At 36.4% G+C, this 26,027-nt stretch overlaps 1 protein-coding gene across 2 annotated transcripts in view; it reads right to left on the bottom strand.

Moving 5' to 3' along the window:
* The window catches only part of nlgn2a (neuroligin 2a), a 253,811-nt gene extending 233,438 nt beyond the window's left edge, over positions 1 to 20,373 (bottom strand). For both annotated transcript variants that reach the window (XM_073836327.1, XM_073836328.1), the window contains exon 1: positions 19,742 to 20,373. The gene's annotated coding sequence lies outside the window, so the exon portion shown is untranslated. The remainder of the gene's footprint in view (positions 1 to 19,741) is intronic.
* Positions 20,374 to 26,027: the final 5,654 nt, after the last annotated feature.

The raw sequence follows: 26,027 nt of genomic DNA, 5'->3' as shown, positions 1-26,027 counted from the left end.
TTCATTTATATGCATTTATGGGACATTTTCGTGTCAATCCATGTTCATTTTTACAGCGAACAATGCGCTGTCACTTTAATTCAGCACATGCAGCGCTTGCAGCACAGCAAAAAATAGACTCTGCCGAAATGATCGCTGCTCTGCTGCAAACGCACTGCTTCTGGGACGCACTGCTGGACTGCAACCGCGTGCAGTGTGAACGCTCCAATCCGTTAACATGGGTGCGGAAAAAAATACGCAACGCATACGCACTGCAGACGGAGTCTGAAACAGGCGATGCAGAGCGCAGCTAAAGAACAACAACAACAAAAAAGAAAGCAGAAGAAGAAAACAACGAGCTCCCTCGTGCGGCTAATAGGTGAACTACACATATAAATTTTAATCAAGCGCATTGAAAAATAGTGCTCGACTTGGCGACCCATACAATATTTCCCGCGACCCACTTGTGGGTCGGGACCCCGCCTTTGGGAATGACTGGTTTAGAGGTATTTGAAGCTGCATTTAAACTGCATTTTGGAAGTTCAAACTCACAGGCACCATAGAAGTCCAGTATATGGAGAAAAATCCTGGAATGTTTTCCTCAAAAAACATAATTTCTTTGCAACTAAAGAAAGAAAGAAAGACATGAACACCTTGGATGACAAGGGGGTGAGTAAATTATCTCTACATTTTAGTTTTGAACTAACTACTAAATTTCAGTACTCTGCATTTTTGCATGATAATTTTGGCACTGTGTAATTTTGGATCACAATTTGATTACCAGTGTATTATTTGGGTCCTGAAGCTAAATCAGAACAGTTACATTTTCATTAAATTGGGGAAAAAAAAAACATTTAAAAAGAACATTAAAAAAGGTTTCCTGCATAATCTCAGTAATACAGGAAAAAACACTGTCTATTTACTGTGTAAAGGAATATCACTACTCTATAACTGAACTGTGGCATTTCACACTCAAGAACTAAACAATTGCTCGGAGGAGCCACAAAATTATCAACGACTGAGGCAACTCAATACGCATTTATTGAACCGCCCTCATTTGTACACCAGATAACATCCTTCTGCAGGAGAACGGAGAGAAACAAATGGAAATAAAAATTCCAGCATGTGCACTACAGCAAGGTAATACAAATGATCCGGATGCCTGACTCATTATATTCTCCTCATCGAACAACGACAACGGACCGTCATTAGAAGATTCCCCTCTCGAACTGAACAAAATAACTCCTCCATACATCACAGCAAGACTGTGATGCATTTAGCTTATTAGAGATATGGTGAAATGGACATGCTAATGTGCTTCACAGAGCTGTACTGCCCTCCGAGGACATCTGAGCATTAAACCCGGAGTTCGGTGGCTCAGGGAGGCCTCGCCCCACTAAATCATGTCTGCTGATTGCCCCCACAGACACATGTTCCTGGTCCTGATCCATTTAGCAACCGGCTTGCCTCATTAGGTTCTGACACAGCGTGTATGTGTGAGTACGTGAGAGTGTGTGTGTGTGTGTGTGTGTGTGTGTGTGTGTGTGTGAAGAATATGCTAATGGTTAAGTGGGAAGCGGGCTGGTTTGGACGAGGGGGATACCAGTCTATCGTAATTAGACTAAAGCTCAAACCTCAACCCCCATCCCAGTGGAAGAAATGAATGAAAACATTGCTGATTAACCTTTTATGGCCCCGGAGGAAAGTGCATACATCTACAAATAACAAACAAGGTTTTAAAAAGACAATAAGAAAAGGTTAAGGAAGTGAAAAATGTCCCTCGGTCCATTAAAAATGACACATCTGTGGTTAAACGCAGCAGTTCGAGCCCCGTCTATTGAATTACAGGGAAGAATGGATAAAGTAGGAGGCTTAGAAAGCCTTTCTCTGGAGGCCTAATTTATGAGCATGCTGATCAATGGTTAATTAAGCAGAGAGACTGAGCAGCGTGAACGAGGGAAGAGGGGTGAAAGAGCAAAGAAAAGCTGCAAGAATGAAGGGTGGTCATGGGAAATGTAGTCTTCTATAATTACGTTGTTTACATTGGCCGCATTGGCGTTGAAATTAATATTAAAAGGGCTGACATTTCATCTGATGGGCTTCAAGAAAGGCTTGCAAATGATTCATTATGTCTGGAAGCTTGGATATTCTTGCTACTGTGCTTTCCTGATGCATGGATCTACTCTGTGTGATTAACTAACAAGGGCTTTATAAGGCGAGCTTTCAATAATTCAACTAGACATAAAGGTGTGTGAGAGAGAAAGCAAATCTTCCTCCAAAAACAAAATCAATACAAAGATGTTTTCATCAGGGTGTTATAAAAACATCATCACATTTAACTCACAAATCACAAAGAGTTTCAAACTGATTTTATTCATCAATTAAATCATGTTGAAACTATACAACGTACTTTTCACTATAGGCTGTAACTTTGGCACCACTATGATTTCAAAACAATTTAAAGGGAACATATAAAAATCTGACTTTATCCCTGTTTTAGTGCTATAATCGGATCTATGGTGCATCTACAAATCGAGAAAATATGAGGACAACCTCTAGGCAAGCGTGTGGAAAAAAAGGAGCTACTCAGATTTCCACCCATTTTGTTTTAGTAAGCGACAATGTTGTACCAGTTCTAACACCATGGCGAAAGTACAAGTAAAGCAAGCTAACTATTCTGTTGTTGGCTGCACAGATGAGCACAGAACACTATTTAGAGTCCTAGCCTTAGAGAAGACAAGAGAGCAGTGGATTTATTGATTTATTTACTGTATATTACGCTGCTGCCACACAGATCTAATATAAACATGCAATTATTTCCTAGCTTTTTACCTTAACAGACATAATTGTTTTTGTAACTGTGTTTTTAACATAAACTTGTGTGTATTTGACAATTTAAGCGCAATAAGACATGAAAGAGAGTTTAGTACTTAGTTTACCATGTAACATGTAACAGTTGTTTACTTTGTGCGCTCTTCGGATAATTGCACTTAGAAAACTGTACATTAGAAGTTTGCATGATTTCAATGCGATAGACCAAACAGATGTTTTTTTGGCAGAGTTTCTGACCTACGAGCTGTAAAAGCACAGCCCTTTTCTGGAAAAGGAGGCAGGGAGCAGCAGCTCATTTGCATTTAAAGAGACATGCACGAAAACAGTGCATTCTTGCCTTTAGTCAAAATAGGCATTTTTAAAATGATATAACAAATGATCTGTGAGGTATTTTGGCTGAAACTTCACAGACACCTTCTGGAGACACCTGAGACTTATTTTACTTTAAGAAATCAATTAAAATGGGCAAAGAGAGAGACTATGAAGATGTTATGATCTCTCTTTTCACAGATGAGAGGGATGATTTGCAAGGAATAAGTCTTATTCTTGAAAACATGTTTAGTTCCTGCAAAAAAGGGAAAAAGGTAGAACTCTGCTGACTTTATTTCCACCCTGCCTGTCTCAAACTTAATTTTCCTTCCTACTTTCAAAAACTCTTCCTGATCCTGTATCATCCCCTTGTCTCTGGTGTTTTCGCCAGCTGTGGGATTGCATAAATGACATCCCGCTTCATTGGGTTATGCCATCCCATGTGCTGTGAACAAAAAAAGCTGCAACATATTATGTGCCATTCCCATGAGCCTGTCAGTGAGTGACATTAACATCCTCCGCTGTCCAGCAGGGTGTTAACGTGTCTGTGTCTCTGATGCGGCACATTTTGTCCCAAATGGCTGTCGCTCTGAAATTGGTGGTGCTGGCAGAACAAGCTGCAATATCCGATACACCACAACCAACTGCCAGGTGCCCATTATTCTTAGTGTGGGTAAATGGCTTTTTGGTGGAGGAAAGGCTCTTTTGCCCTTTTTAAGAGCGGTGCCTGCTAATGATAATGTGCTTTTATTTTGTAAGCAATCACACTCACCTGGCAGACAATAACATTGTGAAAAAAAAAATCACTGCATGATAGATTCAAACTTGCATTATCCACATACTATTCATTTGCCTAGGCTAATGTACAAATAGCAAGAGCATGACTCAGACAAATGGCTGTTTTAATACTTACCAAATTCAGTAACTATTGACATTGCAATTAACACACTATACTTACAACTGAACTCTACAGAGTGAAGTGACTTTGGAAACCTTTAACATGATGCCAACTCATCTATACAAGCATTCACCGTATCCGCCTATCTTTTTCCACTTTCTGTTCTTTTGCTGAATTGATTTGGCCTTGAGGAATAGAAAGAGCCTTCTGATTAATGAATCTTGAAAAAGCCACTGTTTCACGTGAAAAATGGCAGCGCACCAAACACAACGCCCAGCGCTTAAAGAGAAGGAAGAGACGAACAACTCAACAAGCTGAATCGGCCAAGAAAACCGTGTCATGCTTTTTTTATTGGAGACTTGAGCTCACTTAATTCCCTCCCTCCTATTTTCTCTCTGAATCCTTCCTTTAGTCTCTTTTGCTCAGTCTTGGCTCAATGTGGATTTTTTTTCACTGCTGATTGTGACAGTAACAAGGATGTACAAAAAGAAAAAACACTCCTTTAAAATTCTTTGCTCTCATTCCTATGTCCAGATAATATCTCCACCCCAAATCAAAAGAAAAAAGAAAATGTTATTCATTTTTAAAATATATTCACATTGTTATTATTGTGGATTTTTAAATTATTGAATGATTTTGTATTTTATTATTGTTTATTAATATTATTTTATATTAATATTTTACATTATTTTATTTGATAAATAATTAACAGTTATATAAAAAAACTTTAAAATGATTCATAGTATTGTTATAAGTATTCAGTTATTTAACCATTACCATGTTTAACATAGTTTTTGCAATTGCAAAAAATCTTACTGTCACAAAAAACCCTTTACATTATGCAAAATTTATTTATGTTTTTTCTCTTTTGAACTTAGCCTAAAATACAGTTGAGGTCAAAAGTTTACACCCCGCTTTCAGAATCTGCAAAATGTTAATAATGTTAACAAAGAGGGATCATACAAAATGCATGTTATTTTTTATTTAGCACTGACCTGAATAAGATATTTCACAAAAAAGATGTTTACATGTCCACAAGAGAAAATAAATTTATAAAAATTACCCTGTTCAAAAGTTTACATCCCGTTGATTCTTAGTACTGCATTCTTACCTGTATGATCCACAGCTGTGTTTTAGTTTAGTGATAGTTGTCCTGAAACTGTCTGCTGTTCTTCAGAAAAACCCTTCATTTTTGTGTATTTGAACCCTTTCCAAAAATTACTGTATGATTTTGAGATCCATCTTTTCACACTGAGGACAACAGAGGGGCTAATATGGGGCTTCATAAAACACCCCAGATTGCATTTTGGCGAAAGTTATCCTTTAAGAGCCGAGGGGTGTAAACTGGAAACTGTAAAATGGAGATTTTTCTTATTTTGCGTAAATATCATATTTTTTCCATTTACCCTGATCTTTAAATTCAAAAAGTTTTCAAAGGTTCAAATACACAAAAATGCTGAAAACCAAATAATTTGTTGAACATCTATCACTAAACAAAACAAAAAACACACAGCTGTGGATCATTCAGGTAAGAACACATCGCTGGTATGTAAACTTTGGAACAGGGTCATTTTTTTAAATAAATTCAACTATTATTTTCTCTTGTGGACTATACAGTCGTGGCCAAAAGTTTTGAGAATTACATAAATATTGGAAATTGGAAAAGTTGCTGCTTAAGTTTTTATAATAGCAATTTGCATATAGTCCAGAATGTTATGAAGAGTGATCAGATGAATTGCATAGTCCTTCTTTGCCATGAAAATTAACTTTCCACTGCATTGTTAAGAAGGTTTCAAGGCGTCCAAGAAAGTCCAGTAAGCACCAGGATCGTCTCCTAAAGAGGATTCAGCTGCGGGATCGGAGTGCCACCAGTGCAGAGCTTGCTCAGGAATGGCAGCAGGCAGGTGTGAGCGCATCTGCACGCACAGTGAGGCCAAGACTTTTGGAAGATGGCCTGGTGTCAAGAAGGGCAGCAAAGAAGCCACTTCTCTCCAAAAAAAACAGGGACAGATTGATCTTCTGCAAAAAGTATGGCGAATGGACTGCTGAGGACTGGGGCAAAGTCATATTCTCCGATGAAGCCTCTTTCCGATTATTTGGGGCATCTGGAAAAAGGCTTGTCCGGAGAAGAAAAGGTGAGCGCTACCATCAGTCCTGTGTCATGCCAACAGTAAAGCATCCTGAGACGATTCATGTGTGGGGTTGCTTCTCATCCAAGGGAGTGGGCTCACTCACAATTTTGCCCAAAAACACAGCCATGAATAAAGAATGGTACCAAAACACCCTCCAACAGCAACTTCTTCCAACAATCCAACAACAGTTTGGTGAAGAACAATGCATTTTCCAGCACGATGGAGCACCGTGCCATAAGGCAAAAGTGATAACTAAGTGGCTCGGGGACCAACACGTTGACATTTTGGGTCCATGGCCTGGAAACTCCCCAAATCTTAATCCCATTGAGAACTTGTGGTCAATCCTCAAGAGGCAGGTGGACAAACAAAAACCCACTAATTCTGACAAACTCCAAGAAGTGATTATGAAAGAATGGGTTGCTATCAGTCAGGATTTTGCCCAGAAGTTGATTGAGAGCATGCCCAGTCGAATTGCAGAGGTCCTGAAAAAGAAGGGCCAACACTGCAAATACTGACTATTTGCATAAATGTCATGTAATTCTCGATAAAAGCCTTTGAAACGTATGAAGTGCTTGTAATTATATTTCAGTACATCACAGAAACAACTGAAACAAAGATCTAAAAGCAGTTGAGTAGCAAACTTTGTGAAAACTAATATTTGTGTCATTCTCAAAACTTTTGGCCACGACTGTATATAAACATCTTTTATGTGAAATGTCTTATTCAGGTCAGTACTAAATAAACAATAACATGCATTTTGTTTAATCCCTTTTATTTTGGTAAAATAATTAACATTTTGCAGATTCTGAAAAGTTTGACCTCAACTGCATGACAGACAATGTTCTTGAGAAGACTTATGCCAAGACTTTCATCTATAAAGAAAGCTACAAACTGTACTGGAGTCTGAAACAGAGCACTAGAGCGAGAAAAACAGAAAGAGAAATGTGGGGTTAAAAGCGTACTTTCAGAAAGAGTACATAGTGCATCAGGGAGTGAGTGCAGATCCTTGATTATCTGCTCCATTCTCCATCCTCTCTTCTTTCACTTCAGGTTCAACCAGTACACCTGCTGCACTGATCTAGGACCAGCTGCTGTGCTCTAATATTGACACAGGTCAAGTGGCCAACCCTGCACTGCAGAGGAGTATTTGGACCAGCAGTGCTCTGGAGAAGAAAAAAGAAAGTGTGTGAGAGAGAGAGAGAATAGGAGAGAGAGGCTCTAGCCATCACATCATCCTCCCAAAGTGCAGCACTGCAGCGCTCAGTCCTCAGTGCCTCCGTCGCCCTCCTTAACCTACATAACCAACCAGCCAGAGACACACAGTCATGTCCTCAGTTTGGAAATGCCTCTAGACACAGAGGAAGAGAGGGGGTAAAAAGAGCGAGTGATGCTAAAAGAAAGAAGCGGCGTCTGATAAAGTACATGTATATTTGTCAACTACCTCACGATACAATAAACATCATAATATTATACATAAGCAACATGCAGTTACTTAGTGTTTGATTGATATTGATTTTTGCTGATGTCTCTGTGAGACAACATATGATATCACAATATTTAATGTAAAGGTATTATTAACACATGCATAGCAATTGCTGAAATGAAATTTCGGTTTATTTTATATAAAACTTACTAAATTAAAAATATATAAATGTGACCCTGGACCACAAAACCGGTTTTAAGTAGCAAGGGTATATTTGTAACAACAGCCAAAAATACATTGTATGAGTCAAAATTATAGATTTTTCTATTATGCCAAAAAATCATTAGGATATTAAGGAAAGATCATGTTCCATGAAAATTTTGTAAAATTCCTACCTAACTATATCCAAACCTAATTTTTGATTAGTAATATGCATTGCTGAGAACTTCCTTTGGACAACTTTAAACTTTAATTTTTTTTGCACCCTCAGATTTCAGATTTTCAAATAGTTGCATCTCTTTATTTAATCTTTCAGGTGATGTATAAAAAATGTACTCTTATGACTGGTTTTGTGGCCCAGGTTCACAAATTGAAAATGAATAAATTAAACAATAATTTGAACTAAAAAAAAAAAAAAAATCAAATAAAATAGAAATTTGTAAAATAGATTTATTTAGTTGGCACATTTTTGGTTCTGTAATCTATTATATATTTTTTTACTAATAAAGAAATTGTTAAAAATATGAATAAAATAGATAATCATTTCTGAAATTAAATTCATATTTATTTTATATGATTTACTAAACTACAAATAAATGCACTGAAAATTAATAAATGAAACAATAATTTGACCTGAATAAAAAATAAATACATGAAATAGAAAATAATAAAATAAAATGTATTTAGTTGGCAAATTTTTGGTTCTGTATTAATAAAATAGAAGTAAACAATGCATCCAAGAGTGACAGTAACCTGGAAAGTCTTTGTAAACTGGGGATTCATATTTTATTTTTTTTTATTTTAATAAATACAAATTAATAAATGAATGATAAATAATTAAATGTTCATTAGAAATTTCAAGACTTGTTGTGATACTACTATGAAAAACTGAATGTTTTTCTTTTTCTCTTTTTTTTCAGCAAAATAAATAATCAGAAATTTGAAATAGCTTTTTGTTCACAAATTTAGATTTAAATGTAAAAGTTTAAATTCACAAATAAAGAAATTGTTAAAAATATGAATAAAATACAAGTAAACACTGTAACCAACAGTGACAGTAACCTGGCAAGTCTTTTTTTATATAATGTTTTTAATAAACACAAAGTAGTGCTAATTTCTCATAATTAAATTAAATGTTTATTGAAATGAAAAGTCTTCTTGTAATACTTTATTGGACAGAACTTTATTAGACAGGAGCTCAATGCACTCAGCTATTGGTGTTTTTAGTGCTGTCAAGTCAAATATCGGCTAATATCGGTTGACCACTATTGAAAATGAGACCATATGAACAGAGAAAAAAATCAACTATTACTAATAGAACCTGAGGTATTGGTGCAAAACTGTGAAAAAAATTATTTGGGATATATCAAGAAAAATATCATGAAAGACTGTCTGTTTTAAATTGGTTTCTTTTCTTCAGCAAAAGAAATGGTCTGAATTTTAGAAATTTCTTTGTTTTTTGTTTAATGCCACCTTATTTTTCAATCTCTGTCCTCCAGATTGTTTGCACAATCCAATCAGAGAGAGAAAAAGCTGGGGAGAAAAGCGATAGAAAATACAGACTGAATGCTCAGTGCTTCGTTATTGTCCCCAGCAACCTGCCTGTGATGATCGCTTGTCATATCGCAGGCCGTTATGATGGTGGCACTTACTGTGTGCTGTCTAACGCCTATTATACATTAACATTCAGACAAGGGCACAGACAGACCCAGGCATCCGCAGCAGACAGTCAAAACACACACACACACACACACACACACACGACTATCTAAACAAACACCATAACTGGACAGAGAAGTAAAGCCAGAGACAAATCAAGGAAAAGAGTTGTTGTAGCAATTAAATGGCTAGATCTTGATCTTATTCTATTCATCACACCAGATTAATATATCTGCTTCCCAGAATTCACAGCGTCACCAGGAGTATCCAGGACCCACTTGCCATAAGAGCAGCCATTTGGCTTAATGGTCTCATTCTGTGTGTGTAAGTGTGTGTGTGCGTGTGCATGTTAACAGAATAGGAAGGAAATGGTGTAATAGCCCACTCAATGCATTTCAACCCACTGCTCTGATGGAGAATGCATTGCTTGAATTCCATTCGAGGACAGACTAGCAACTAATGCTTCTATTTATATCCCAGAAATTCGACGGAATATGATTACAGATATAAGTGCAAGTGTCGGTGCGTGTATGCGCGTGTCTTACATAATAAATACACTAATCTAGCTGAGCGTCATCGTGCAGTGCGGATTTACTCAAATCCCCTCAACAGCAGGAAGAGGAAATCAGGCCATAGACGAGCAGTGACCTTGCTGCGCTGGTCACGTGACGCGTGGCAGTGACTAAACTGAATATCAATGCGGATCGATGCGATCAAGACATGTCTCTGTTGATGCTTCAGCGACACCTGTGTGTTCAACCTGCACTGATTTCCATTAGATGGATGGCCAGAATGAACGAACAGCAGATGATGAATTAAACACTGCATTCTAAACAGATTTCTAAACATAAACACGAAAAAAGTCAGCTAACACCATCCCCACCTGAGTAGTTATATTTTTAGACGGCTCTTATTAACACTGAATGAATTTCACAGCGTCATGCCCTAGAAACCTGCGATCTGCTTTGGCTGCTTGTATTGTGGGTTTATTTGTCCCGTCAAACACACTCTGGGAGCTGACAAATCTGTCATAATAAACTTTGAGTTAAAAGTGAAGTGTGTATTTTTTTAAATGTTAAAATAGTTCTATCCCATAGCAGAGAAAGCAAAAAGTAAGCATTTCCTGGGAGGCAATGTGGGCGGTAGAACTGTCTGGGAAACCCATTATTATTAGATATTTATATGTGACCCTGGACCACAAAACCAGTCATAAGTAGCATGGGTATATTTGTAGCAACAGCAGAATGATTGATTTTTCTTTTATGCCAAAAAATCATTAGGATTAAGTAAAGATCATGTTCCATCAAGATATTTTCCATTTCCTACCGTAAATATATCCAAACTTAATTTTTGATTAGTAATATGCATTGCTAAGAACTTCATTTGGACAACTTTAAAGGCAATTTTCTTAATATGTTCTATGTTTTCCACCCTCAGATTTCAGATTTTTAAATAGTTGTATATAATGCTCAGATGATAGATGATACATAAAGCTCAATTTAAAAAAAAATAACCCTTATGACTGGGTTGTGGTCCAGGGTCACATATATCTTTTCTATATATACATCATTTTCGGATCAATAAATTTTGCTTTGTTTTTTCAAGAAATCAATATTTTTAAACAAAAACTAATCAAAACAGTAAAGATATTTGTATAAAACATCTCTTTTTCAACTGCTGTTTACTAGCTGTTTATTTTAACTTCTTTTTCATCTGAATTCTTTTTCTACTTTTCTTGAGTTTCAGCATCAGCATTTTATTGGGTTTTATTTCTTTCCAAATTCCATTTTTTCCATTTATTTTTGTGCATTTCGTCTTTTTCCGTTTTTATTTTTCTACACTTTTAATTGTTATTGATTATTTTTACTAAAAATCCATGTCTAATTAATTGAAATCATGTTACTTACACAATTTAACAGCAATTTATTAAAAGTTTAACAAAAAAAAATCTAAATGCCATGTGAAATGTTTTTCTTCCCCCATCAAATTTAGTTTTATTTTAACCAAATTCAGTTTTTTCCTTTAATTTTATGGATTCCATTTTAACGTTTCATTAAATTTAAATTTTAATAATCAAAAGCATCTCTAAATAATTCATTTGATAAAAAAAAAATTTAAATACTGTGTTGTGTATTTGTATTTTCTGGTAAATAAATTCTGGTAAATTATTTTTCTGTTAAATATTCCTTAAAAATAATGCTGTTAATAATAATTTTATCAGTAGTGGTAGTACTATCATTACATTAAGTAATACATTTCTGTCACAGTTTCTTCAAGTTAAACCAAACTTTTTTTTGATGGGTTAATGTGAAGACCTTTAGATTTCTGTTTGTAAATTATATGACAAAAGTTTCGTTTTTTTTCTCACAAGAAACAGTAAAAAACAAAACCGCACATCCGCGCCATTCATTCCCACAGAGACAAGCAAAACAGGCAGGATTCACATTTAAATAGTATTTTGTGGCTTAATATTCACAAACACTAGTCCATATCATGTTTTGATTTAAGTGTACTGATATTTTATATATATATAATAGAATTCTGTTTAGGAAGATTGAATTTCTGCAGAGCTGCTACACTTCACACATCACCTTTAAGTCTTACAACCCAACAGGTGCCTCACACGCTGAGGGATGTGAATGCGAGTGTGTGTAAGTCTATGTGTGTGTCCAATGGTTTCATTCATGTCTTTAATCCGCTTGGCCCTCTTCACTGGTCTGTTTTATAACGCCGATGTGCGAGTATACTTCACACACCATGGTAGCGGTGTGTGTGAATGTGATTCTTTTGAGCATTTGACCTTACACTAACCTTAAAACGAGAGCCTATGAGAAAGAGATAAGTGAGGTGCTGTGAACAAAAAGAATAGAACAATCTATCGAAGGGGGAGGGAGGGAAAACACAAACCAGAGGAGACAGGAGTACCATCACACCCTAGTGAGGACACAGATCTCATTAAAATGGCTGCCGAGTGATGACATGATGGCCAGCATTGACTTAAAGCTCTGAGATGCATGACCAGAGAGAATCCAGGATGTGTGTGTGTGTGTGTGTGTGTGTACGTTTGTGAGAGAATCCTGCTTTTATCTCGTTCACTTCCCCCTCAATCTATCCCTTACATCTGGACATCACACAGGCTCTGATCCAAGACCACTAAACACCTGGATAGGTTCTGTAAACGAATGCCCCCACACATACAACAAAAAGCAGATAGAAATGACATAAACCTGGAGAAACCATCAAATCTGACCTTTTGACAGCACTACCTTTTATCCCCCAGCTTAATTCATCCTTGACAATACAACACACACACATATCTCACAGCCCCATCCGAGCATAAACGAATCCGATGAGCTGCTCTGAATGAACAGATTCCGGGCAAAGTGAACAAACAGCGAGGTAAATATGCCGCACGCAGTCCTAGTATTAGACTACAGAGAAATCAGTAACTATCAGATGAACACATGGAGATTCAAGAGCCTGGTGTCCAAGTCCCTATCTGGCTCAGTCCAGCCCATCTGTTACAGGGTACGAGACCAACACACACACACACACACACACACACACACACACACATACACTTCTGCGTGCATCTACACCCATATGTTTGGGCTCTCAATCTTGTGAGATCACAGAGTCTATACTCCAGCAAGGCATCAAACACATAAAACACATGCACACACGCTCATATATCCTCCAATGATGTGGCCTCCTGCCTTCCTGTCTTTAATCAGTTCATTGAGATCAATTAGAGCTCATTGATCCGATGCTTCTGCATGAATAAACAAGACATGCTGTCTGGTGCTGCTGCTAACACGCACACACGCGGCAAAAAGCTGAAATGACACGTCTACATATTGGACTACTGTACACAAACATGCCATTGAAGACGGCCAAAAGTATGTGGAAACCGCCTTGTGAATGGCTTTCACTATTTCAGTGAAGATGAAACTTACTGCTACGGAATACAGTGAGTGACATTCTAGACAACTGTGTGCTTTTCAAGAACTTTTATGTTTCAGCACGACAATGAAGCTCATAAAGAAATAGTTCACCGAGTCTGGCAAGAACTTGACTGGCCTGTTGTGTTGATAATCAGCAAAACTGATTAAATTTTATGTTGGCATTCATGATAATGCTGATGTTAATAGACAAACACACACACATACTGTGGAGAAACAATCTGTATGACAATAAAAACAACATTTCTGATATTAACAATCTACTAATCCTTTTTTATTTAAATAAATATCTTTTAAAATTATATAGAAACTATTAATTAATTTGTATCTCCACAAAATGACATAAAATAACAAATACATTTTAGATCAACAGTTTACATACACCTTGCACAAGCTGCAAAATGTTACTTTTACCAAAATAAGGGGGATCACATAAAATACATGTTATTTTTTATTTAGTACACTGACCTGAATAAGATATTCCCCATAAAAGATGTTTAAAAATGAAACAAAAGCACGCACATCAGTCTCAAATGGGTGCTCGACTAAAAAGCAACAAGTAAAAAATAAAGTGTAAAGTCGGCAACACCAAAGCTCCAAAAAATATCAAAAATATTTATTTTTAAAACAACTTTCGCATAGCGTATGTGACGTTTCGAGCATGCAGGCTCTTCATCAGACAAATTGAATACCAATGTGCCACTCTTTATATTCCCAGGTGATCAAAATCACATGACCAAACACCTTGTTACTGACCAATACATCAACAATAACAATAAATCTACACCAAAAAATATAGCCTATAAAACTATGCAAAAATACAACAATATTGTTATTAATGTACACTTCAAAAAACACTTTTCTTGATTTTGTACCTGCAAATATACATCAAATTAATTAAATTAAATTAAGTCACACCAAAACCTTTGATACATTATATACATGAAGAGAAACACACACCCTTATGTATAGACATAATAATAATTTAAAGAAATGGACGAATATCAAAATCTTCATTTAGGGGACAACGTGTCTAATGTAAAAATCCAAAAAGCCTCACGCTGTAAAAGCAATTTATCAATATCACCTCCACGACGTGGATACTTGACTACCTCAATGCCTATATATTGAAGAGTAGAAACTGAATGTCTAAAGGCTGCAAAATGCTGTGCAACTGGACTTTTTGGATCGTGGTGTCTAATTGCACATCGATGTTCAGAAATGCGATTTTTCAAAGGTCTACTAGTCTTACCAATGTAACATAAGCCACAAGGGCAACGCAGCATATAAATAACATTGGCCGTCTTACATGAAATGGTTCCTCGAATTTAAAAAAATTTTGCCATGTGAGGATGTGTAAAAGTTGATGTCTTATATGTGAAATTACACTGTTGACAGTTACCACATCTATAATTCCCATGAGGTATTTTATTCAAGAAGTGAGGAGCCGGTTTCAAATCCGCTCTGACTAAAATATTTCGAAGGTTAGGTGTTTTTTATACACTAAACAAGGTGGTTTATCGAAACATTTCTTGAGACTGGGATCACTCTCTACAATATGCCAGTGTTTTAATAAAACGTTATTAATATCCTTAGTAACAGGCGAATATTGCATATAACAATTAACACGGCATTCAGTTTTTTTGTAGTTTTTAACTAGACTCTCTTTTTGTGACACATCTTTAAAACGACTCGCTGCAGACTGAATCCACTCTTCTTTATACGATCAATGTCTACATCTTTCTGATAAAATGTGTGACTGTTGTTGAAAATCATCATCACTACTGCAGATACCGCGAATACGACTAAATTGAGAAATTGGTAACGAACGCTTTAATGACACGGGATGATAGGATTCTCCGTGCAAGATAGTGTTACGATCAGTAGGTTTTCGATACTAAGTAGTCTCAATGCCCGACGTAGTGTTAAGAACAAGCACATCCAAGAAATTCATTTTCTCTTGATGGAAATCAATAGTAAATTTTAACGCAGTACATTTATTATTTACCAAACTATGAAACTCTAATAACTCAACTTCAGTGCCGCTCCATAATAGAAAAACATCGTCAATGTATCTTTTCCATAAAACAATGTATTTCAGGAAATCATTGACAGGATTAAACACAAACTGATGTTCAAACATCCCACAGAATAAAGATGCAAAGCTTGGGGCCATCTTAGACCCCATACTGACCCCCGAAATCTGTAAATAATACTCAGACCCAGACAAGAAATAATTATGTGAAAGCACCAGTTTTGCCAAGTCACTCAAACATGCAGTACTAGGAACCTGACAAGGACGTTGATTAAGAAAAAATTCAATTGCCTCTAGCCCACCCTGAAACGGAACATTGGTATACAGCGATTCAACATCCATAGTGACTAGAAGGACAGGACAATCCGGTAATATCACACTGTTAATAAATTCAATAAAATCCATCGTGTCTCTAATATAAGAAGGTAAAGAAATCACCAAAGGCTGTAAATGAAAATCAACAAAAGCTGAAATTTTTTCTGTAAGAGACCCAATTGCTGCCACTATAGGTCTCCCAGAAGGGATATCACTATAAGGTTTATGAATTTTGGGAAGTGTATATAACACCGGTGTAATCAGATGTTCAACACACATATATTCATATTCAGCTTTCGTCAACAAACCTGAATCTACAAACAGTTTTAGAGTGTTGTGTACAGATGATTTGAAATTAGCCACAGGATTTGTACTCAATTTTTTATAAAAAGTCGAATTGGACAGTTGTCTCTGAATTTCAAATTCGTAGTCTTGTCGATTTAAAATCACCACTGCACCACCTTTGTCAGCACTTTGAATAACTATAGATGAATCTTGTTTCAGTAATTCCAATTCAGACAGTTGTGCTTCTGATAAATTGTGTGCAAGTTTGTATTGTCTTTTGGATTTTAATGTAGAAGTCACATCGCTTTCTACGAGCCTACAATAAGTGTCCAAAGAGGCATTCCTACCTTAGAAAGGAACAAAAGTGGATTTACCTCTAAAAACAGTCCGATGTTGTTCAGTAGAGTGATAGCCCTTTATAGATGTGCCACAGTCACCATCACATGAACCAGAGGATATATCGGACACAGAAACTCCGGAGTCCTGATGTAAACTGGACTGTCTTACATTAAAAAATTCTTTGAGTCTCAAGGTACGAAAGAACTTTTGTAAATCAATATACGTGTCAAATTCGTTGCAGTGCGCAGTAGGTGAAAACGAAAGTCCTTTGTTGAGAACAGTTAGACAATCATTAGAGATCACTTTGCTCGATAAATTAATAACATTAATCACCTCTGCATCGTTCTTGTGCATTTGTCAAATGTGCATTTTTCCATGCGGAGGGACCCCCCTCGAAACGCAATTAAATGTATTTTATGTGAAATATCTTATTCAGGTCAGTACTAAATAAAAATAACAATAGCCAACAAAACATTGTATGGGTCAAAATTATTTTTATGGCAAAAATCATTAGGATATTAAGTAAAGATCATGGGCTACTTTTGGGCTAGTTTTGAGTAACAATCGGGCGAAAACCTGGCAACGCTGCTTTACCCCGATCTTCAAAAGCTCTTAATACATTGTGATTCCTTCTGAAGCATTAGTGAACGTTTGAACCTTCTGTAATAGTTGCATATGAGTCCCTCAGTTGTCCTCAGTGTGAGAAAAAGGATCTCAAAATCATAGTCATTGTTGGAAAGGGTTCAAATACACAAAAAGCTGAAAAAACAAAACATTTGTGGGACCTGAAGGATTTTTCTGAAGAACAGCAGGCAGTTTAACTGTTCACTGACAAACAAGGGTTTCATGAACAACACAAAGAAAAAAAACACAGCTGTAGATCATTTTGGTAACAGCATAGTATTAAGAATCAAGTGTATGTAAACTTTTGAATGGGGTCATTTTTATAAATTAAACTATTATTTTCTCTTGTGGACTATATTTAAATGTATTTTATGTGAAATATCTTATTCAGGTCAGGTGTATGTAAACTTTAGATCTCAACTATATAAGTCAAAATGTGTCATGTTGTGAATATGCTTTTTCCATAATAACACGTTTTCACATGCATTTGTTAAATGTTAATACTTGTTTCAATTTATACAAATTTAATTTTAATTTGCTGAAATAATTGATTCAATTGTCAACATTTAAACAGAAAAGAAAAAAACTGTGCTTGACAATAATTAAAACATACAGTTAACATAAATATGACAAGAAATAAAGAAAACCCTCTAGATATTTACAATTTGATTAAAATAAAAGAAAATGACATGACAATAAAGTTCCCTTCATAAGACAGAAAATGAGCAAACCTAAACCCCTACTGGAGACCTTTTGAATGAATTGGGACTCCTGCTCAACATCAGCACCTCGAATGGGAGCAAATCTCCACACCTCTTATCCAACATCTAGCAAAAGGTCTTCCGAAAATAGTGGAACATGTTATAGCAGCAACATTAAAGAACTGAAATGAAATGTTCAGCAAACAAATATGGGTGGTGTCTAGGTAGTCTAAAAGCTATACAGTCCATCACACAATTTAAAGTCTACAGTTTTGCAGCGAGTGGAAAAATGAACATCTACAGTAACAAATCAGTCCAACACAAGGACAGTCACACAGTTGCTTCCATCCATTACACTGCTCCCAAATGACACAGTGAGCTCCATATCTGCTATTTGGGCCAGAGAGAAAAAGAGAGAGAGCTCAGCATTCCCTGCTCATAGAACACAGAGCGCTTCTGTCTCTTCTCAATTCTGCTATCCACTAGGTTTGGAATGGCCATACTAGGATAGCATATAAATGTGGCCCATTCTTTCAGACTATGTGTGTGTGTGGGGTAACTGCTGCTCTTGCTTCGACCTCTCCTCCCATCAGATGTTCGGCACATCAGTGAACCAGCGATTACTTGTCTTTGATATACGGTGATAGGTTTACGTTCCAGTGTGTGTGTAAGTGTGTGTGTGTTGCAGGAGGACAGAGAAGGATGCTGTGGGCCAGATTGATTCTTTGATAATCTAATTTTCGCGCTTTATGACGTCAAAGTATTTTCAAATACTAAGAAATAAAAAACAAGGAAAGACTGAGCAGTGTTGTAACATCAATATTGTACATAGTCTACAAACATGTACCAGAAAATATGTATGACTCTTTGTGCAAAGGATTTATAAGAATAAGAAAAAAAATGGAGTTAAAGGAAATAAAACTTTCACTTATATATGAAAAACGTGTTTTTAGATTCATCAGCTTATGTGTTTCTACATCTGTGACCCTGAACCAGAACCAGTCATAAGTAGCACAGGTATATTTGTAGCAATAGCCAACAAAACATTGTATGGGTCAAAATTATTTTTTTTATGGCAAAAATCATTAGGATATTAAGTAAAGATCATGTTCCATGAAGATATTTTGTAAATTTCCTACCGTAGATATATCAAAACCTCATTTTTGATTAGTAATATGCATTGCTGCATTGCTAAGTACTTCATGTGGACAACTTTAAAAGGCGATTTCCTCAATATTTAGATTTTTTGCAGATTTTCAAAGTTGTATCTCGACCAAATATTATCCTATCCTAACAAACCATACATCAATGGAAATTGACCCTTATGGCTGGTTTTGTGGTCCAGGGTCACATCTATTTGCTGTTTTGAATTTGGATAAAAATGCTGGGGTGGATGATGGTGATTGTGAATGGCATATACAGTAAATGAATCATAAAAAATGAATCAATAAAAAATTAAAAGTCCATGTTTCCAACTGGTGTTACTCAGTGAGGCTGATACTCTTTGCAAATGATATTAACTTACAGTTTACTTTGACAATTTCTAAACTAGTTCAAGTTGTATGTAAATAAATGTGGGAATATTACATTAAAGTTTAAGATATAGGCTTATGCAAAAAAATTGGAGGGAATTTGTATAGCTCTAGATATGAATCTGCCCTGGTCAAAAAGGAAAGACCAGTTTAAAGCATTTTAATGCTTACTATTAAAATGGGTCAATATGCACGTTTAATATCCCGACACACACAATCATGCAGGCTACAGCACCATCCGCGCGTGCCCGTTATGCCCCAGTTGAAACGCGCGCGGATGAAGCGCCTGTCGCTCTGCATTTCGGAAAAGGCTTCAGAACAGGTTGCAGCACCACACAGTTTAAACAGCAAAAAGTGGTCCTATCATTTCCGCTTATGCCAACAACATTTTATGTACTTTCCAATTGAAACCCCTGCTTACTATACAACAGCCTAACAAACAGTCAAAGCAGAAACACTTGGATTTATTATATATATTTCCACAGAAGTGCCTTTACCTGAGAATGAGCCGCAGGCAGAAATCCGAGGTCTGTATATTTGGAGCTCTGTGAGTATTTCCTCGTTTTCTCAGTCGTTGCTCAGCGCAATTCCATCAGCCTGAGCTCGGAATAAACCAAAAGATTCTCCGTTGCCCGAGAACAGCAGGAAATGTTTCACGGTTTCTCCCGACAACACCCAGACATTAGATTCAGAGGAGATGATTTCAAAAGTGAGGAATTGTGAACGCGCGCGGTTGGATCAACAGAACGTCTACGTAAATGAAGTCTAGTTGGATTTGTCCGTTGAAAAGCTTGTTTGGAAACGTCCGCCAGCGTCTCCCATCATAGCGCAAATGGGGAAAAACGAAACAACAAACACGAATTCACTTCTATGACCTGTTTTCCCCCTCTTATGAGTCTAAGCAACACTCTCTTTCCGTTGAAACGTATTTGACGTAATATATTTCGGTTTTTCCCGCAGCTAACGCCGATTTAACGCGCTGACTTGAACGGTGAAGTCTTTAATCTATCGGCATCTCGAGCGTCTGATTCCAGCTACTGAAGGCGGTCATGGTGCTTACCGGCTCCGCTGTCGTTTCCCCGAGATTCCGGGAGCATTTGCAATGAGAGAGATGCTGTGAGGTTTTTGATTGCCCATCTCTCTCTTGCTCTCTCTCTTATGCGCGTTCACGCTTTCTGTGACGCTCCGTATCCAAGCTGCTCTGTCGCTGTGACAACGCGCGCATTCCACGCGCCGGCCTCTCAGCATCCCTGCATTCCTATATGATACACCTCAGCTGGACACAGCGCTAACAGACCCCGGAGTATACCGGCGAGCTGACGGCCGTAGTGCTGTCAAAAAGCCAAGGCTGAATTATATATAATATCATACGTTTGATTTCTCTCTCCTTCCTCGCGCACGAGGTCATCCTCAGTCCTGCATCAGAATGACGTCAGGGCACATTAAAGTGGCAGAAGCCCCTCTTGTTCACCATCACACGATCTCAACCGCGCTGGATGATGGGGGATCTTCTTTTACGTCCCCAATGTGCCAAGGCTTGGTTTGATATTAGAATGGGAACGCGCATCTTTGCTACCCAATAGAATTGCACTTGTCGTTCTAATTAAAAAACAAATAGGAGTAAACCTACTCATACATAAACATAAAATAATGTATCTTCACATAACAGCATAAAATATATTAACACACACACAAAAAAAAGATTTTTAGAAGTTGTAAATAAATAAAGCTTACACCATGTCTACACCGGTCGCGCCGCGCCGCAACAGCTAAAGTCTGTCTACACTGGACCAGAGCCATAGAGAAACATGCACTGGACCGTTGCAGAGCGACCGTTGCAAATCATTTAAACTTTGTGTGAGCACGTCATAAATAGAAGGCGGCAGCAGATTATTGTCGGGGATTTGCCGTGTCGCCCCGCACCGCCCCGCGCCGCATCCAGTGTAGACAGCATAATAGGTTCTAATGTCATTTGTCGCGTCTCGCGTCCGGTGTAGACACAGTGCTATACATACATACACTGCTGTTCAAAAGTTTGGGAACAGTAAGACTTAATATATTGACACATAAGTCAATATAATGGTTTCTATTTTAATATAGCCTACTTTAAAATATCATTTATTCCTGTGATGCAAAGCAAAATTTTCATCAGCCATTACTCCAGTCTTTATTGTCACATGATCCTTCAGAAACCATTCTAATATTCTGATTTATTATTAGAATTAGCAATGTTCTGCCAAAAAAAAAATTTGGAACCTGTGATACTTTATTTAGGATTCTTTGGTTAATAAAAAGCTGAAAGGAACAGCAACTTTCAATATATGTAATAACAATATATGTCTTTGCTATCACTTTTTTATCAATTTAACACATCCTTGCTGAATAAAAGTATTAATTTATTTTTAAAAAAGAAGAAGAAGAAAAATGTACTGACCCCAAACTTTTGAACAGTATTAGAAAAGATTTCTATTTTAAATAAATGCTGTTCTTTTTATTCATCAAAGAATCCTGAAAAAAGAATAAGAGGTTCCAAAAAAACATTAAGCAGCAAAATTGTTTCCAACATTGATAATAAATTAGGATATTACAATCATTTCTGAAGGATCATGTGACACTAAAGACTGGATTAATGATGCTGAAAATTCAGCTTTGGTCACAGGAATATATTCAATTTTAATATATATACATTAACATAGAAAAACATTATTTTACGTCGTAATAATAATTCACAATGTTACATTTTTCTGTATTTTTGATCAAATAAGAAACCTTTAAAAAACTACCTTTTAAAACTGCAATGTACATACATACATACATAAATAAATAAATATTAATTTTTGGTTTTCAAATTTCTGTTTACTGAATGAAAGCTGTTTTTGTGAACACAATTTTTTTCAGTGTATAATGGTAAAATAATATATCACTGCAAATATATACTGTCAAAATATTTTCAGTATTAGAATATTTTACTATTGAAACATATTTTCTCAGAAAACCACTGAAAAAAATGTTGATTAAAAACAATCACTTGGAAATTGCTAGTAAATTGCACAATTTATTGCAAGGAAACGCCAAGTAACACGTTGAATTAAAGGTGAAAATTTGAACTACATTACATACTAAACTCAATCAAGTCAAATACTGTCAGTAAATTCAGTATTCTGATAATAATATCAGTAGTCACAAATGGCACCTGACAATGACCTATTTTACAGGACTGTCAGGTGTTTGGTAACATTTAGAAAACAGAAAGGAAACACAATCCATTATTACTTAATCATTACATTTATGCACAGTTAAAATTAACTCAGTAGACTCTAATTGTAAACGACATGACATGCAATTATTTCACAATCTTCCATCACTTAACATCAGTCAATTATAATGAGAAAGCAGCAGTTTGATAAATGTATTAAAAAGATTTAATAACTATAATCTTTGATTCTGCTGCACAAACTGCAGTACTATTATCACTACACTCATGAAACAAAGAAATTTAGAGACAGCAATAACCAAAATCCCAGCACTCTTATGGGAATATCTATTTTCTAATTCTGCGCTACAGAACGATGCGAAGAGCGTCAGCATGGGCGTCAATGAGACCCAGCTGAAACCTGTCCAGATAGTTACACAGAAATAGATCACATTCTAACTAGTCTCCAGACAACACTGAGGAACTTCAGGAGATCTTAAACTCACGCAGACCAGTCTCACCTTAATTTGAACTGAGGCTGAAGGCAGCAGGTGTGTCTAAATCTGTTAAAGCAGCGGAAACATCTGCTCTGGGCAGAAGAGGGATTCATTCCTCCTGCCTCTCACAACAGGGGGGAGACACTTACTGGCCTGCCTTGCCACAATATCCCACCTTACAAGACCATACACACTAGAAAACAACAGAGGCACTTCCCCAAATGTTTCACAGACAATTATTTATCTACAGTCTGAGAGCCAGAGTCAGCATGCACTGTAAGAAAAATCCTGGCAGCTGTGGTTTTAGGAATAATTGTGTCAAGATACAATAAAATGTTAACTTTACAGAGCAACCTGTACATTTTACAGTATCTATCTTATTCTTTAACACGAAAGTAAGCCTATGGGCTAGACTTCCAATTCATTAGCTGCTATAGGGAAATAATGAGAAGAACAACATGCAGTAAACAGTAAAACTGTTTGCACTACAAACCAGTGTGTTCATAAAAAAGATAACACATTAAAATAATATGGTAAAACACACCAATGTACAATATCAAACAGCAAACCGAGCTGTTTTGTACAGCTAAAAATACCTGGATGCAGATGAAGCCAGGCCCATAAAATGTTCTCTTACAGGAAAAATAAGGTGGATATAACAGTAAAAAATCTTTACTCAAATAGTTAACATTTTTCATAATTTTACTGTTTTTGCTGTTCTTTGGATTAAATAAATGCAACCTTGGTGAGCAGAAGAAACTTCTTTGAAAACATTTAAAATCTTACTGTTCAAAAACGTTTGACTGGTAGAGTATATGAAGAGTTCAGATGCAAAAGCCTCTAAGTGCTGTTTGAAATTTTCATCTAAAATGAGCATTTTCTAAAGACTTCTATGTGTAGGTTCAGTACTTTCACTTTAATGGCAATAAATAGGTTCTTTTCATTGGAAATAACTGAACATTAACATAGGAGCCTGAGAAAAAAACATTTCAGACAGCACTTAGAGGCTTTTGCATCTGAACTCTTCATACATATGTAATAATAAAATAATACACTATATTGCCAAAAGTTTTGGGACACCCCCTGCTAATGAACAGGTTTGACTAATTTAGTACAAATCTTAATGTTTAAGCATGTAATGATATTGTGTGCTTCTAATTTTAAAGCAACAGTTATGAAAGGACCCTCTTCAATTCTAACATAACAATGCCTTTGTGTATAAGGCAAGGTTCAAAAAGAAATGATTGTGGAAGAACTTGACTGGTCTGCAGAAAGCAAAGTCTCTGGAGTGACTTTAAATGCAGACTTTGAGCCAAAAACTTATCACCAAACACTAGTGACTAGTAACTATGGGTACAGTCGTTTTTGACACTTCCAAAACGGTTGCAACAGAAATGACAAAGTTCTAATCTCAGTTAAACACCTCGGGTGACTTTAAATGCAGACCTTATGCAAAAAACTAATCACCAAACACCAATGAGTTGTACATACACTATATGGTAAGTATTGGGGCAACACCTTCTTTAGAACAGAAAAAAGGCACTTCCAAAACTGTGGCAACAAAGATGGAAACAATTCATGTATTTATAAATTGAATTTCCATTTCTGTTGCAACCGGTTTGTCAAAAATGTAAAAAAAAAAAAAAAGTGTCAAAAAATGACTGTACCCATAGTTACAAGTCATTGGTGTTTGGTGATGAGTTTTTGGCTCAAAGTCTGCATTTAAAGTCACTCCAGAGATGTTCAGCTCGGATTAGGACTTTGCTTTCTGCAGACCAGTCAAGTTCTTCCACACTGACTGAATCAATCATTTCTTTTTTATGAACCTTATACGCAGAGGCGTTGTCATGTTAGAATAGAAAAGGGTCCTGTTAAAGCTGTTGCTATAAAATAAGAAGAACACAATCCCCTAGGCCTAGAATATATTATATGCTTAAACATTAGGATTTGTACCCATGGAAATTACTACAGTAGTCAAACGTGTTCATTAGAATGGGGTGTCCCAATACTTTTGGCAATATAGTGTATATAAATATTACAACCATTTTCAAAGTGTGGCTTTACTGGAATGACTGTATACCACTAACAAAATATTTAAAGTAGTACAGCATGTGTGGCATAATGTTGATTAAAACAAATAAAAATCACTTCTCCCTCCTTTTCTTTAAAAGAAACAAACATAAAAATAATATAGATCACACACACACTACTCAAGTTTCCCTGAGAAAGGTCAGCTGACTGAAACATTGCTCCCTTAAAGTTCTAGTATGATGCAAACTTGAGCAGTGTGCACGATCTATATGGTTTCTAGTTTATGTTGTAATTTCATCATCTATGATTGATTCACATGTGCAGGCATATATATTAAAAAAAAGACACACATTAAAACAGTGCAAAGTTAAATTCTGCATACAAATCTCTTTACCCTAAACTTTACCCTAAAACAGCTGTAAACATGAATTAAACAGCTTTACAGCTCAAACAGTATACATTTAAATAAAGAAATAAATATCTTTCAAAAAAATCACAAGCTCTACATTTCTGCGTTTAAAGGGTTAGTTCACCCAAAAATGAAAAATTGCCAATGATTTACTCACCCTCAAGGCATCCTAGGTGTATATGACTTTATTCAGGACATGGTTCCAGTTATTCATGCTCTTGGACAGGTTGTCTTCAGCAAACTGTTTGCGGGCTTTCTTGTGAGCCAGCTTCAGATGAGGCTTTTTTTCTGGACGACGCCTATGCAAACTGACTTGTTGCAGTGTGTGGCGTATGGTCTGAGCACTGACAAGCTGACCTTCTACTTCTGCAACCTTTAAAGCAATGCTGGCAGCACTCATGCATCTGTTTTTGAAGCCAGGTTCTGCACCTGATGGCAAGGCCTGTTCCGAATTGAACCCATCTTGGAAAACCTCTGTATGGCCCTGACCACTGTAGTAACTCAGAGTGTTACTGAACCTCTAAAAGCCTTGGAGAGATCCTTAAATCCTCAGAGAGTTCTTTGCCATGAAATGCCATGTTGAACATCCAGTGGTCAGTATGAGAGAATTGTACCTAAAGCACCTAATTTGAACTGCTCTAATACAAGATACA

The sequence above is a fragment of the Garra rufa genome, chromosome 3 (assembly GCF_049309525.1).
Source record: "Garra rufa chromosome 3, GarRuf1.0, whole genome shotgun sequence".
In the NCBI taxonomy this organism is placed as follows: domain Eukaryota; kingdom Metazoa; phylum Chordata; class Actinopteri; order Cypriniformes; family Cyprinidae; genus Garra; species Garra rufa.
Note: the sequence above shows the minus strand (reverse complement) of the source record. Positions and strands in the feature narration are given on the sequence as shown.